This window comes from Stegostoma tigrinum, chromosome 10, assembly GCF_030684315.1.
Source record: "Stegostoma tigrinum isolate sSteTig4 chromosome 10, sSteTig4.hap1, whole genome shotgun sequence".
NCBI classification, from domain to species: Eukaryota; Metazoa; Chordata; class Chondrichthyes; order Orectolobiformes; family Stegostomatidae; genus Stegostoma; species Stegostoma tigrinum.
Genome location: NC_081363.1, coordinates 10,072,647 through 10,085,147, shown reverse-complemented (window position 1 = coordinate 10,085,147; position 12,501 = coordinate 10,072,647). Strand labels below are relative to the sequence as shown.

Genomic DNA, 12,501 nt, shown 5'->3' with positions numbered 1-12,501 from the left:
ACTCATTCAAGGTAACAATCTCGTAAACCTATTCAAAACTGCATCCAACTCATTGACATCCTTCCTTAAAAAAGGACACCAGATTTGCACACACTATTCAAAGTCGTGATAATAGTACCTTGTGTAAATCCTTATATGCAATTTCTCTTGCCATTAAAATATACTATTCCATTAGCTTTCTTGATTATGTACTGTACTAATATATTAACTTTTTGCAATTCAGGCACCAGAATACTCAAATCCCTCTGCACCTCAGAACTTTCCAGCTGTTCTCTAATCAAGTAATAATCTTTTACTATTCTTCCTGCCAAAAGGAACTTCACTTTTCCCCCCACTCAATCCACCAGAAAGTTTTGCCCACTTCAACATAATGACGGATATGTAAATAGCAGCAATTGTAAGGGCAACTATCAAGAGTTTGGGCAGGAGAGCTGGAGGAAAATAATTCAGGAAATGATTCTAAGTAAGTGGAGAGAATTGCTCTGACTTAGCCAGAGTATTTTTCATTATCCACCAATAATGGACAATGAAAATATGTTTAATCCTTTCTCTAATTGGTCCTGAGTTCATGCTGCCTTTTTTTTATTACTTCATGTGGCAAACTGTTGTTACCAATTTATGATGGGTGTTCTAGGGGATTTCAGTCAAATGGCAACCACGTTAGAGTGGGTTTGGAGTTACACGTAAGCCAGATGAGGTAAGATGGTAGATGACAATCAATGATACTATTGGTGACCATGAAACTGAGGCTAGCTTTCAAATCCCCTATTATCAATTACATTTAAATTTCACTATCTGCCAAATTGAGATTTGAACCTGTGAGTCCAGAGCATTAGGCATTAGTCTGGGCCATTGGATTATTAGTCTGGTGACCTATTCTCTCTCTGTCTACTCTCTCTCACCCCCCAACCCCACTCCTCCCATCTGTGGCTCCCCACCCCACCGAACCTCCTGCCCCCCAAATGTTTGGGTGATTAATGAATCTTTGAAATAAAAAATGAAGTGCATATGGAGGCACATTGTTTCGCTCTCTCCCAATAGTCTTGCAGATTCTTCTTTTTAGGTAACAATCCAATTCACTTATGTACAGTTGAAATGAATTTGCCTGCATTATGCTCTCAAACAGTGTATTCTAGATCCTAACCACTCGCTGTGTGTGAAAAGTTATCATTCCGGATGTGACTTTGCTCGCTGAGCTGGAAGGTTAGTTTTCAGACATTTCGTCGCCATTCTAGGTAACATCATCAGTGAGCCTCCGACGAATCGCTGGTGTTATGTCCCGCTTTCTATTTATCTGGTTAGGTTTCCTTGGGTTGGTGATGTCATTTCCTGCGTTGGTGATGTCATTTCCTGTTATTTTTCTCAGGGGGTGGTAGATTATCAATCTACCACCCCCTGAGAAAAAGAACAGGAAATGACATCACCAACCCAAGGAACCCTAACCAGATAAATAGAAAGCGGGACATAACAGCTTCGTCAGAGGCTCACTGATGACGTTACCTAGAATGGTGACGAAACGTCTAAAAACGAACCTTCCAGCACAGCGAGCAAACTCACATCCAGAACCTCAACCTGAGCTACAAATCTTCTCAAAACCCGCGAAAAGTTATCATTGCCATTTACATGAAATTTATACGCCTTAATCCTTTCACAAGTTACACAGTATCATAGAAGATAGGAACATGAGGATACCAGTCGGCCCTTCGAGCCGACTCCGCCATTCTTCACAATCACAACTGATCATCCAACTCAATAGCCTAATTCTGTTTTCTTGCCATAACCTTTGATCCCATTCGTCCCAAGTACTATACCTAGTTGCCTCTTGAATACATTCAATGTTTTAGCATCAACTACTTCCTGTGGTAATGAATTCCACAGGCTCACAACTCTTTGGGCAAAAAATGTCTCCTTGTCTCTGTCCTAAATCATCTAGAAATTTCTCCCTACCTATTGTGTCTGGAACCGTCATAATTTTGATTAGCTCTATCAAATCACCTCGCAGCCAACTCCACTCCAAGAAAAAGTCACTTTGCTTCTGTGCGTACTGTAGCCTTTATTTAATGCTATCGATACACATACAAATTCTGTTCTACCAAAATGAATCACTTCACATTTCTTGACAGTGAGCCCAAACTACCACTTGTCAATCCATTCCACCAAACAATCTACATCCATTTGAAGCTCTACACTTATCCTTTTCACACTTTTTATACTCCAAAGTTTTATACCATCCATGTCATCAAACATTTTATCAAAATATTTCATAATTTTATAGATTCCCTCTTAGATTTCCCCTAAATTTTCATTCTTTCAGTGTATAAAATTTTCTTCACTTTCTTAATAACAGTAACCCTTCACCCCAGACAAACTTCATTGTAGTTTTTTTCAGAACTGTAATATCATTCCCATTCTACACCTTGAACTGCACATACTGTTGCATTAACAAGGGCTTAAGTTGTCAAGGCATCGGTTTACCATTCTGAGATGCTAACTTTAGGGTTCACCCCATAGCCTTTACCTACCCCCATTCAACACTCCTGAAAATGTTACAGCCAAGAATATTTTAATTCCCAATCCAACATCAGATCGAGTTAAACTGTGATGAAGGCTACAACATGGCCACATATCGCCTCACGATAATTAGTGACTGGTTACATATTTTATTCTTGATGCTTTGTGTACTGTACATAACACCTCAGAGTCACAACACTCTGGGATCAAAAACAAAAGAACTGCGGATGCTCTAAATCAGAACTAAGGAAGGGTCACAGGACCTGAAACGTTAACTCTGATGCTTTTGCTTCACAGATGCTGCCAGACCTGCCGAGCTTTTCCAACAACTTCTGTTTTTGTTCCAGGCTCTGGCATCAATTCCCACACCAGGACTGCACTAGTCAGAAGTCACATGACAACAGGTCAGGTGAAGTGACGAAGGAGCAGTGATCCAAAAGCTTGTGATTTCAAATAAACCTGTTGGACTGTACCCTGATGTCGTGAGATTTCTGACCGTGTCCATCCCAGTTCGACACCAGCAGCTTCACATTAAAGCCCTAACGGTCAGACATGCTACCTTTCAGATGAGAGATAAAGCCAAGGATCCACCTTCAAGACAGGATGTTTGGATATTAGTGCATTGCTGTTTGAGGGAGTTTTCTGTGAACAAATTGCTTCATTGCCAAATTTACAGAAATGGCTACACTTCAAAACCGCTTTATTGAGAAGTCTGGTCATTGTGAAGGCTCAGCATAACTGTAATGTCAAAATTTTACTTAGGAGTATGTTTACATTAGCAGAGCACCACAAAGTACATACTGTTGAAATTAAAAACAAAAAGACTTGCATTTATATGATATCTTGATTATATATGGCTTCAAGACATCCTGAAGTTTGAGCAATGAAATATGTTTCAAAGTTTGGGCACATTGAAAAGTTGGAGATGCAAAAATTAATATCCCAATGTAAACATGTATCAATGTCGATTGTGGATTCAAAATTGGCCAGGATATCTGATATAACTTCTCTACTCTTCTCAGAGGTAGCACCAGAAGATCTATCCAGCACTCCACTGGATTTAAACTCATGCATCTAGCCCATCTTTACCCCACACCCTGCCCTGACCCCTTCCTAATGTTGAAAACCTGACTATTCCAATCCCATTTTCTATCACTCAGTCCATAACCTTGACATCAAAAGCGCACATCTAAATACTCAGAGACATAAAGCACAAAAACTGGCCCTTCAGTCCAACTTGTGCATACTGACCAAGTTTCCCAAACTAAACTTGTCCCACTTGCCTGCGTTTGGCCAATATCCCTGTAAATCTTTCCTACTCAGATACCTATCCAAATGTCTTTGAAATGTTATAACTGTACCTGCATCTACCACTTCCTCTGGCAGGTCATTCCACATCTGTACCAGCATGAAAAAGTTGCCCCTCAGGTCCTTTTTAAATCTTCTCCTTTCACCTTAAAAATGTCTCCTATCTTTGAACTCTCCTACCCTGGGGAAAAGACCTTTGTTACTCAACTTATCTATGACCCTCATGATTTTATAAATGTCTGGTGAAAAAAGTCCCAGTCTCTCTGTTTCTATCACTCTCATAGGCAGAGTTTTCCAGACTCCCACCACCCATTAGATGAAAAACAATTTTCTCACATCCTCTCCAAACCTCCTGCCCCTTACCTTAAATCCCTACCCCGTTCATTGATATCCCCACCAAGGGGGAAAAGTTCCTTTGTGTCTATGCCACCATAACTTTATAAATCTCAATCATGCCTCCTCTGCTCCAGAGTAAACAACCCCAGTCTATCCAAAAACAAAATAAAGAACTGCAGATTTTGGAAATCAGACACAAAAACAAGCTGCTGGAGAAACTCAGCAGGTCTGGCAACTTGTGGAGAAAGAATCAGAGTTAATGTTTCGGGCCAGTGGCCCTTCTCCAGTAAAACCAGATATGCTTGAAATCAGCAACAAGAACAAGAGATGGATGGAAAAACTCAGCAGGTCTGGTAGTATCTGTGGAAAGAGAAACAGAGTTAATGTTTCAGGCCAGTGACCCTTCTTCAGAAAAACCAGAGATCTGCAAATGCTGAAAATCCAAAACAAGAACACAGATTGCTGGAAAACTCAGCGGGTCTGGCAGCATCTGCTGTAAAAGAAACAGAATGAACGCATTGGGTCCAGTGACCTTTCTTCACAACCTGAAAAGTTGACTCTGTATCTCTCTCCGCAGTTGCTACCAGTCCTGCTGAGTTTCTCCAAACAATTTCTGTTTTTGACCCAGTCTGTCCAAACTCCCTGTATATCTAAAACTCTTAGCTCTACAGTCCAAACATCTCCTCTCAGCCTTCCTTCCTGCAAAGGAGGACCCCCAGATGCTGAAGGGGGATTTGAACTCACAACTTTCAGAACCAGCCAAATGGGTAGTTCAGAGGTGCACAGGTTAAAACCTAAAGGCACACAGAAGCTGCATATCTCCATCTCTCTCTCCCTCTCAGTGCCCAGGCCTGGCTCAGCCCTGACAGGAGGACGGAGTGAGCCACAACCCCTCTTGACGATCAAAATGCAAGGTCGGATGGGTACTTGTTAAAAGAAGCCGTTACCTTTAACTCGCCGCAAAGATCCATCCCGCCCGCGTTGGCGGTCCGTCCCGGGCCATCGGCAGCCGCCCTCAGTCCCTGGGAGAAGAGCTGAGGCGTCTATGGCAACTTGAAATGTCCGCCTTCGCCCCGGCTTGGACCTGCCGCGAGGCCCCCTGGGAGATGTAGTCTATTTCCTCACCACGCCTCCTCCCCGGGAACAGAAAACCTGGGGCAAGGAGACTACAGTTCCCAGAAGGCACAGCGATTCGGCCCAGCAGCGCCGCCCTGGTGGTGTCCCCCTTTAACGCCTGCTCGGAAATTGCGCCAAACGTCCCGCCTCCTCCCCGCAGACCCCAGAGAGGCGCCAGAGAGCAAGTCTAAAGCGCCAGTTGTAACCCACTCACTCATTCCCATGGCCATGGTTTTAATTTTTGTTCCCTTCTCTATTAGAACTTCCAGCCACAATATTGTTTGCTTTAAATTAATTAAATGTAAACTTTGAGCAACAATTTTAATGTATTTAAAACAATGCTCAAGGTCTCGCCTCCCCCCACAATGGTTGTACCAGACCATTGGCTTGCTACCTCAGTAGAGAAAGAGAGAGATGGCTGACGGTGGGTTAACCTGAGGATCACCAAGGCTCAGGCGAGGGGAGAGATTGAGGAGGAGCGTGTCCTTGACGCTAACCCCAGCCAGTGCAGGAAATTGAGATAACAAGATGTAGAGCTGGATGAACACAGCAGGCCAAGCAGCATCAGATGAGCAGGAAGGCTGATGTTTTGGGCCTAGACCTTTCTTCAGAAATGGGGGAGGGGAAGGGTGTTCTGAAATAAATAGGGAGAGGGGGGAGGCGGATAGAAGATGGATAGAGGAGAAGATTGGTGGAGACAGACAGGTCAAAGAGGCGGGGATGGAGCCAGTAAAGATGGGGTGGATAGGTGGGAGAAAAAATGGACAGGTCAAGGAGGTGGGGACAAGCTGGGCTGGTTTTGGGTTGAGTTTGGGGGAGGGGAGATTTTGAAGCTTGTGAAGACCACATTGAGACCATTGGGCTGCAGGGTTCCCAAGCAAAATGTGAGTTGCTATTCCTGCAGCCTTTGGGTGGCATTGTTGTGACACCGGAGGAAGCCGAGGATGGACATATCATCCAAGGAGTTGGAGGGGGAGTTGAATTGGTCCGTGACTGGGAGATTTTCTGATGAAGGGTCTAGGCCCGAAACATCAGCTTTTGTGCTCCTAAGATGCTGCTTGGCCTGCTGTGTTCATCCAACTCCACACTTTGTTATCTCGGAATGAGGCTAGTAGGTTGATCTGTCATCAGCTTTCCTGCTTCTCTGATGCTGCTTAGTCTGCTGCGTTCATCCAGCTCTACACCTTGTTAACTCCAGCATCTGCAGTTCCTACTATGTCAGTGCTGGAAATTAGTCCATTCTACTTCACAAACCAGACAACTGGAGGCTGTGAACAGGCCCTGCTTGAGCATGTTCTGGGATCCAGTGAGGGATCAGGTGATTGGAGGATTTGAGTAAGCCCTCTCCGAATGGAACACCTATGCTCAGTTCATGACAAACCACTGCACCTCCCAGTCACGGACCAATTCAACTCCCCCTCCAACTCCTTGGACGACTTGTCCATCCTCGGCTTCCTCCGGTTCACAACAATGCCACCCAAAGGCTGCAGGAATAGCAGCTCACATTTTGCTTGGGAACCCTGCAGCCCAATGGTCTCAATGTGGTCTTCACAAGCTTCAAAATCTCCCCTCCCCCAAACTCAACCCAAAACCAGCCCAGCTTGTCCCTACCTCCTTGACCTGTCCATTTTTTCTCCCACCTATCCACTCCTCCCACCTCACTGACCAAACCCCCACCCCAATCTCCTACTTCCCAGCCTCATCCCCACCTCCTTGACCTATTCGTCTTCCCGTGACTGACCAACCCCCATCCCAACTCTCCACCTACACCCGATTTATTTCAGAGCCCCTTCCCCTCCCCCATTTCTGATCAAAGGTCCAGACCCAAAACATTAGCTTTCCTGCTCCTCTGATGCTGCCTGGCCCGTTGTGTTTATCCAGCCCTGTGCCTTCAAATCCCAGAACATCTTTAGCAAAGTTAAGAGTCATTTCCCTCTTTTTTGATTTAACCAACCACAAATAACCAAAATTAAGCAGATTTTTAACACTTAAGTTTTATTTGAAAATCTAGGACACTGTCTTGGATCACAGCATGTATCCAAACAGTTCTTTTCAGATTCAGACAATTATAATTGAGAAGGCTCAACAACAGCCATCTGCTTAAATGTGAATGTTTATTAAGTAATAATAATGATAAGTGTGGTAATAATAAATTATTATAGTGGTAATAACAAATGGAAGAGGAAAGTTTAAAAAAAAAGTCCCATGCCCTTCTAGAAAAAGCAGCAAGTCTCACGCCCTCCTTCCCTTTGGGGACCCCTTGACCAATGGCTGGTCTGGAGGTTTAAGTTTGTTCCTGACACTATTCATGATTCCAAGCCAAAGCGAAAGCCAATGACTTGGAATAAAGAATCTCTCTCTATTGTAAAGCATAACAAACAGCCAGCACGAAGAAAGCAGGTACAGAAGATAAAACACCAGCCACAGAAAAACAAGTTGCAAATGCTGTCTACGGCCTGTCAAGGAAGGTTAACAAGATTCATCCAAGGTCATGCAGCTTGTCGAGTATTGTCAATAAATTTAGCCATCTTCTCATGCAGCTGTCAAATGTCATCGTTAAATTATAGTCCTTTAGCCCATCCAATACAGACACTAATCCCCAAGTCTGTTTAAATCTGTCCGAATCCGTTCAGATTCCTTATACGACGCAGCCAGATATCAGATGAGCATGCAAACTGTTCTGGAGAAGGGGGCATTAAATGAAAAAAAAAAATGCCTGATACTCACTTAGTAAGTAACAAGTAACAAGTTAAATATTTGACTCTAACAGTGAACAAATTAATACAACTAATAACAAACCAAACAACTACCCCCTAACTCCTAACTATTCCCTAACTGAACAAAATTCTACTGGAATGCTATTCCAATAAACACAACTTACACAATCCAAGTTGTAAGAGGAAATCTTAGTCTCTCAAAGTCCACAAAGAATGTGTCTTCCAGGACGCTCTGCCTTTTCCACTGTATCTTCCCATCCTCCACCATTACTCTGTTTCCTGCCATTAAATCAATTATGTATTCAATTGGCAAGCTCACCCTGAATCCCATGCGACTGTGCTTTACTAACTAGTCTACCATGCAGAACCTTGTCAACGCTTTTACTAAAATCCAAATAAACAACATCTGCTGCTCTGCTCTGCAATCATCAACCTTTGTGGTAATTCCTCCAAAAATTCAATCATGTTTTTGGGACACGATTTTCCTTGCACAAAATCATGCTGACTATCCCTAATCGATGTTTGCCTCTCCAAATGTCAATAAGTCCTATCTTTTATAATTCCTTATTTTTTCAGATGAATTATCAGATGAGCCATGATTTCATTGAATGGCAGAGCAGGCTCGATCAGCTGAATGGCCTATTTCTGCTCTTCACATCTTATGATCTTACACTCCAAGCCTGAGGTGAAAACTCTGCTGAACCTTGAGCTGCCAGGCCCACAAGGAGGCAGAGTTGTGGAACTGTTGATGGAGAGGTTCTGTAACTGACAGGGAGAGGGTTCTCTTTTTTTGCATTGCTGCCAGACAGTAGAATAGGCTGAAAATGTGAAGCAAACCAGCAGGTAAAAACAGAAAGCACATTATAGGTGCATCTCAGGTTAACTTTTATGATTATTATCAATGGTTCGTCAAAAGGCAGTGGATTTAGATTTGTGCAGGTGTTCAATCAGGTTTTCTGAATAAATATGTTTTTTGAGTATCTGTGGAAATATGTGCTTTCTAAATTATTCAATATTATTGCATGGTGATCCAAGACACACAAGCTATTTATAAAATGCCTTTAATGCAATAAAACATTCCAAGGTACTTCATAGGTGCATTATCAACAAAATTTGGCACAAACAACTTAAGAAGATGGCAGCGTCGATAACTGCAAGTTCAGGCAGAAGTAGGAATTGAAGAGTGCCTTATAAGCAGGAACGATAAATCGAGATAGAGGGGTTTAGGGACGGACTTCCAGAACTAGGGTCAGGGTGAGTGCACAATCACCAAATGTGGACCAATTAAAATTGGGAATGTTTGAGGCCAGAATTAGAGGAATACAGGTATTTCAGAGTGTTGTGAGTCTAGAAGAGATGACAGAGGCAGGGTTGGGAGAGGCAATGGAGGGGTTTCAAAACATGGATGAGGTTTCTATAATCAGGAAAGACTTGAAGCAAAAACAGGAACTGTGGGAGAAACTGAGCAAGTCTGGCAACTTCTGTGGAGAGAAAACAGAGTTAATGTTTCAGGTCCAGTATTCTGAGAAAGGGTCATTGGACCTGAAACATCAACTCCGATGTCTCTCCATAAATGCAGCCAGACCCACAGAGTTTTTCCAGCAATTTCTGCTTTTGTATATACATTTAGAATTGACTGTTTTTAAATTAGATTGGACAATTTAGGACTGTTTCCTTGGCGAAGGGAAATTTTAAGGAGATTAGTAGAGAAATCCAAAGCCACAGGGGTCTGGAAAGAATAGATAGAGGAAAGACTGTTCCCATTGGTGAGAGGATTTCAAACAAAGAAAGGGCACAAATTACAGGTAATTGGCAAAAGAAGCAGTGGCAACACACAAGGAAACATTTTTCCAGAGCAAGTGGAAATGATCCGGAATGTTCTGTCTAAGCCAATAATTGAAGAAGGCTCAATCAAGGTATTCAAGTGGGAATTACATTCCTATCTGACAAGTAAGCATGTGCAAGTTATAGAGAGAAGACAGAAAAATGAGTAAATTGCTTCAAGGAGAGCTGGTACAAACCTGATGGGCTGAATGGCCACCTTCTGCACTATAACAATGTGACTCTATGAAATGGGCTCTGAAGTAGGAAGATTGTCTGGAACAGATATGCTAGCATAACTCAGTTGGACACAGTGGTCTTTTTTTAAATTCATTCACAGGATGAGGGCATTGCTGGTTAGGCCAGCATTTCTTGCCAATCCCTTAGGTGCCCAGAGGGAAGTTAAAAGTCAGCCATTATTTCTGCACTATAAATCGTATAACTTGTGTTTCAGGACAATTGTTTCAATGATAATGAATTAACTCTTGAAGCATAGCCATAGTTGTGATATAGGGAGATGCGACAGCCACATTGCAATGGTGCAAATGTTAGGGACACATCTACCAATTGGTTTAGTCCCACTTTCTGCTGAATGGGGGCTACTCAAAGCCTTCCATTTGCTTGGGAACAGTGGCTCACTGTGCCTTTCCAACAATTTTGATTTGAATCCATTGCATAAAGAGAAGTATCTTGCTTCCCTCTGCCTCTTCCTACTTCCCTCAGTATCCTGTGCTATATTATTTTATTCGCTCACAGGATGTGGTCATCACTGGCTGACCCATCCTAATTGCCCTGGAGAAGACGGTGATGAGCTGTTTTCTCAAACCATTGCAGTCCATGAGTATAGATGTGTCAAGAGCGCTGTTAAGAAGGGAGTTCCAGGGTCTTGACCCAATGGCAATGATGGAATGATATAGACCCATGTCAGGATGGTGTGTGATTTCGAAAGCTTGTAGGTGGTTCAATGTCCATACATTTACCACCATTGTCCTGTGATGGTAGAGGCTGCTAGTTTGGAAGATACTGTCAAAGAATTTTTGATGAGTTTAACAATCTCCATATAAATATCTGCTTCTGTTTGACCATGTACAAGCTCATGACACATTATCAGAGCAGAACTCATTGCCAGATTTTTGACCAAATCTAAACAAGTTTAAGTAACGAAGAGTGGAGCTGGATGAACACAGCAGGCCAAGCAGCATCTTAGGAGCACAAAAGCTGACGTTTCGGGTGGAGACCCTTCATCAGAAAAGTGGGATGGGGAGAGGGTTCTGAAATAAATAGGAGAGAGGGGGAGGCGGACCTAAGATGGATAGAGGAGAAGATAGATGGAGAGGAGACAAACAAGTTAAAGGGGCGGGGATGGAGCCTGTAGAGGTGAGTATAGGTGGGGAGGTAGGGAGGGGATAGGTCAGTCCGTGGAAGACAGACAGGTCAAGGGGGCGGGATGCCTACCTACTAACTTCATCCCGGCCCCTTGACCTGTCCGTCCTCCCCGAACTGACGTATCCCCTCCCTACCTCCCCACCTATACTCACCTCCACGGGTTCCATCCCCACCCCTTTAACTTGTCTGTCTTCTCTCCACCTATCTTCTCCTCTATGTTTCTTCGATCTGCCTCCCCCTCTCTCCCTGTTTATTTCAGAACCCTCTCCCCATCCCCATTTTCTGATGAAGGGTCTCAGCCCAAAATGTCAGCTTTTGTGCTCCTAAGATGCAGCTTGGCCTGCTGTGTTCATCCAGCTCCACACTTTGTTATCTCGGATTCTCCGGCATCTCCAGTTCCCATTATCTCCAAATTATTTTAAGTTTATTTCTAAATTGCACGCAGCTGTCTGTTAGCCTTGCCACTGTGGTAGCACTCTCCAAGTTAGATTAGATTAGATTCCCTACAGTGTGGAAACAGGCCCTTTGGCCCAACAAATCCACACCGCCCCTTGCAGCATCCTACCCAGGCCCATCCCCCTATAACTCACACACCCCTGAACACTACGGGCAATTTAGCACAGCCGATCCAACTAGCCTGCACATCTTTGGACTGTGGAAGGAAACCAGAGCACCTGGAGGAAACCCACAGAGACACGGGGAGAATGTGCAAACTCCACACAGACAGTTGCCTGAGACTGGAATCAAACCTGGGTCCCTGGTACTGTGAGGCTGCAGTGCTAACCACTGAGCCACGGTGCCGCCCCAAGACAGTCATTGTTTTCAGTCCCACTCTCGGAAATGTGCTTAATCCAGAGCTGGCACTGCCCTGAGGAAGAGCTGCACTGACAGAGCAGTGAACTTTGCGTTAAGCTGCCTGAGACGCCATCTCTTTCCTCAAAACCCAAAGTGCTACTTCCTTGAGGGGCAGGCATTCATCGGACGGGGTATTGAGTACAAGAGTTGGCAGATCGTGTTACAGTTGTATAGGACTCTGGTTCGACCACGTTTGGAATACCGCGTACAGTTCTGGTCGCCACATTACCAAAAGGATATGGATGTTTTGGAGAGGGTGCAGAGGAGGTTCACCAGGATGTTGTCTGGTATGGACAGCACTAACTATGAAGGAAGGCTGAGTAGATTAGGATTATTTACATTAGAAAGATGGAAGTTGAGGGGGGGACCTGATTGACGTCTACAAAATCATGAGGGGTATAGACAGGGTGGATAGCAAGAAGCTTTTTCCAATTACTTGGGGTCACGACTT

At 43.8% G+C, this 12,501-nt stretch overlaps 1 protein-coding gene across 1 annotated transcript in view; it reads right to left on the bottom strand.

The window, feature by feature from the left end:
* The window catches only part of LOC125455519 (centrosomal protein of 128 kDa), a 475,711-nt gene extending 470,491 nt beyond the window's left edge, over window positions 1–5,220 (bottom strand). The window contains exon 1 of the mRNA XM_059648981.1: window positions 5,103–5,220. The gene's annotated coding sequence lies outside the window, so the exon portion shown is untranslated. The remainder of the gene's footprint in view (window positions 1–5,102) is intronic.
* Between the last annotated feature and the right edge of the window lie 7,281 nt (window positions 5,221–12,501).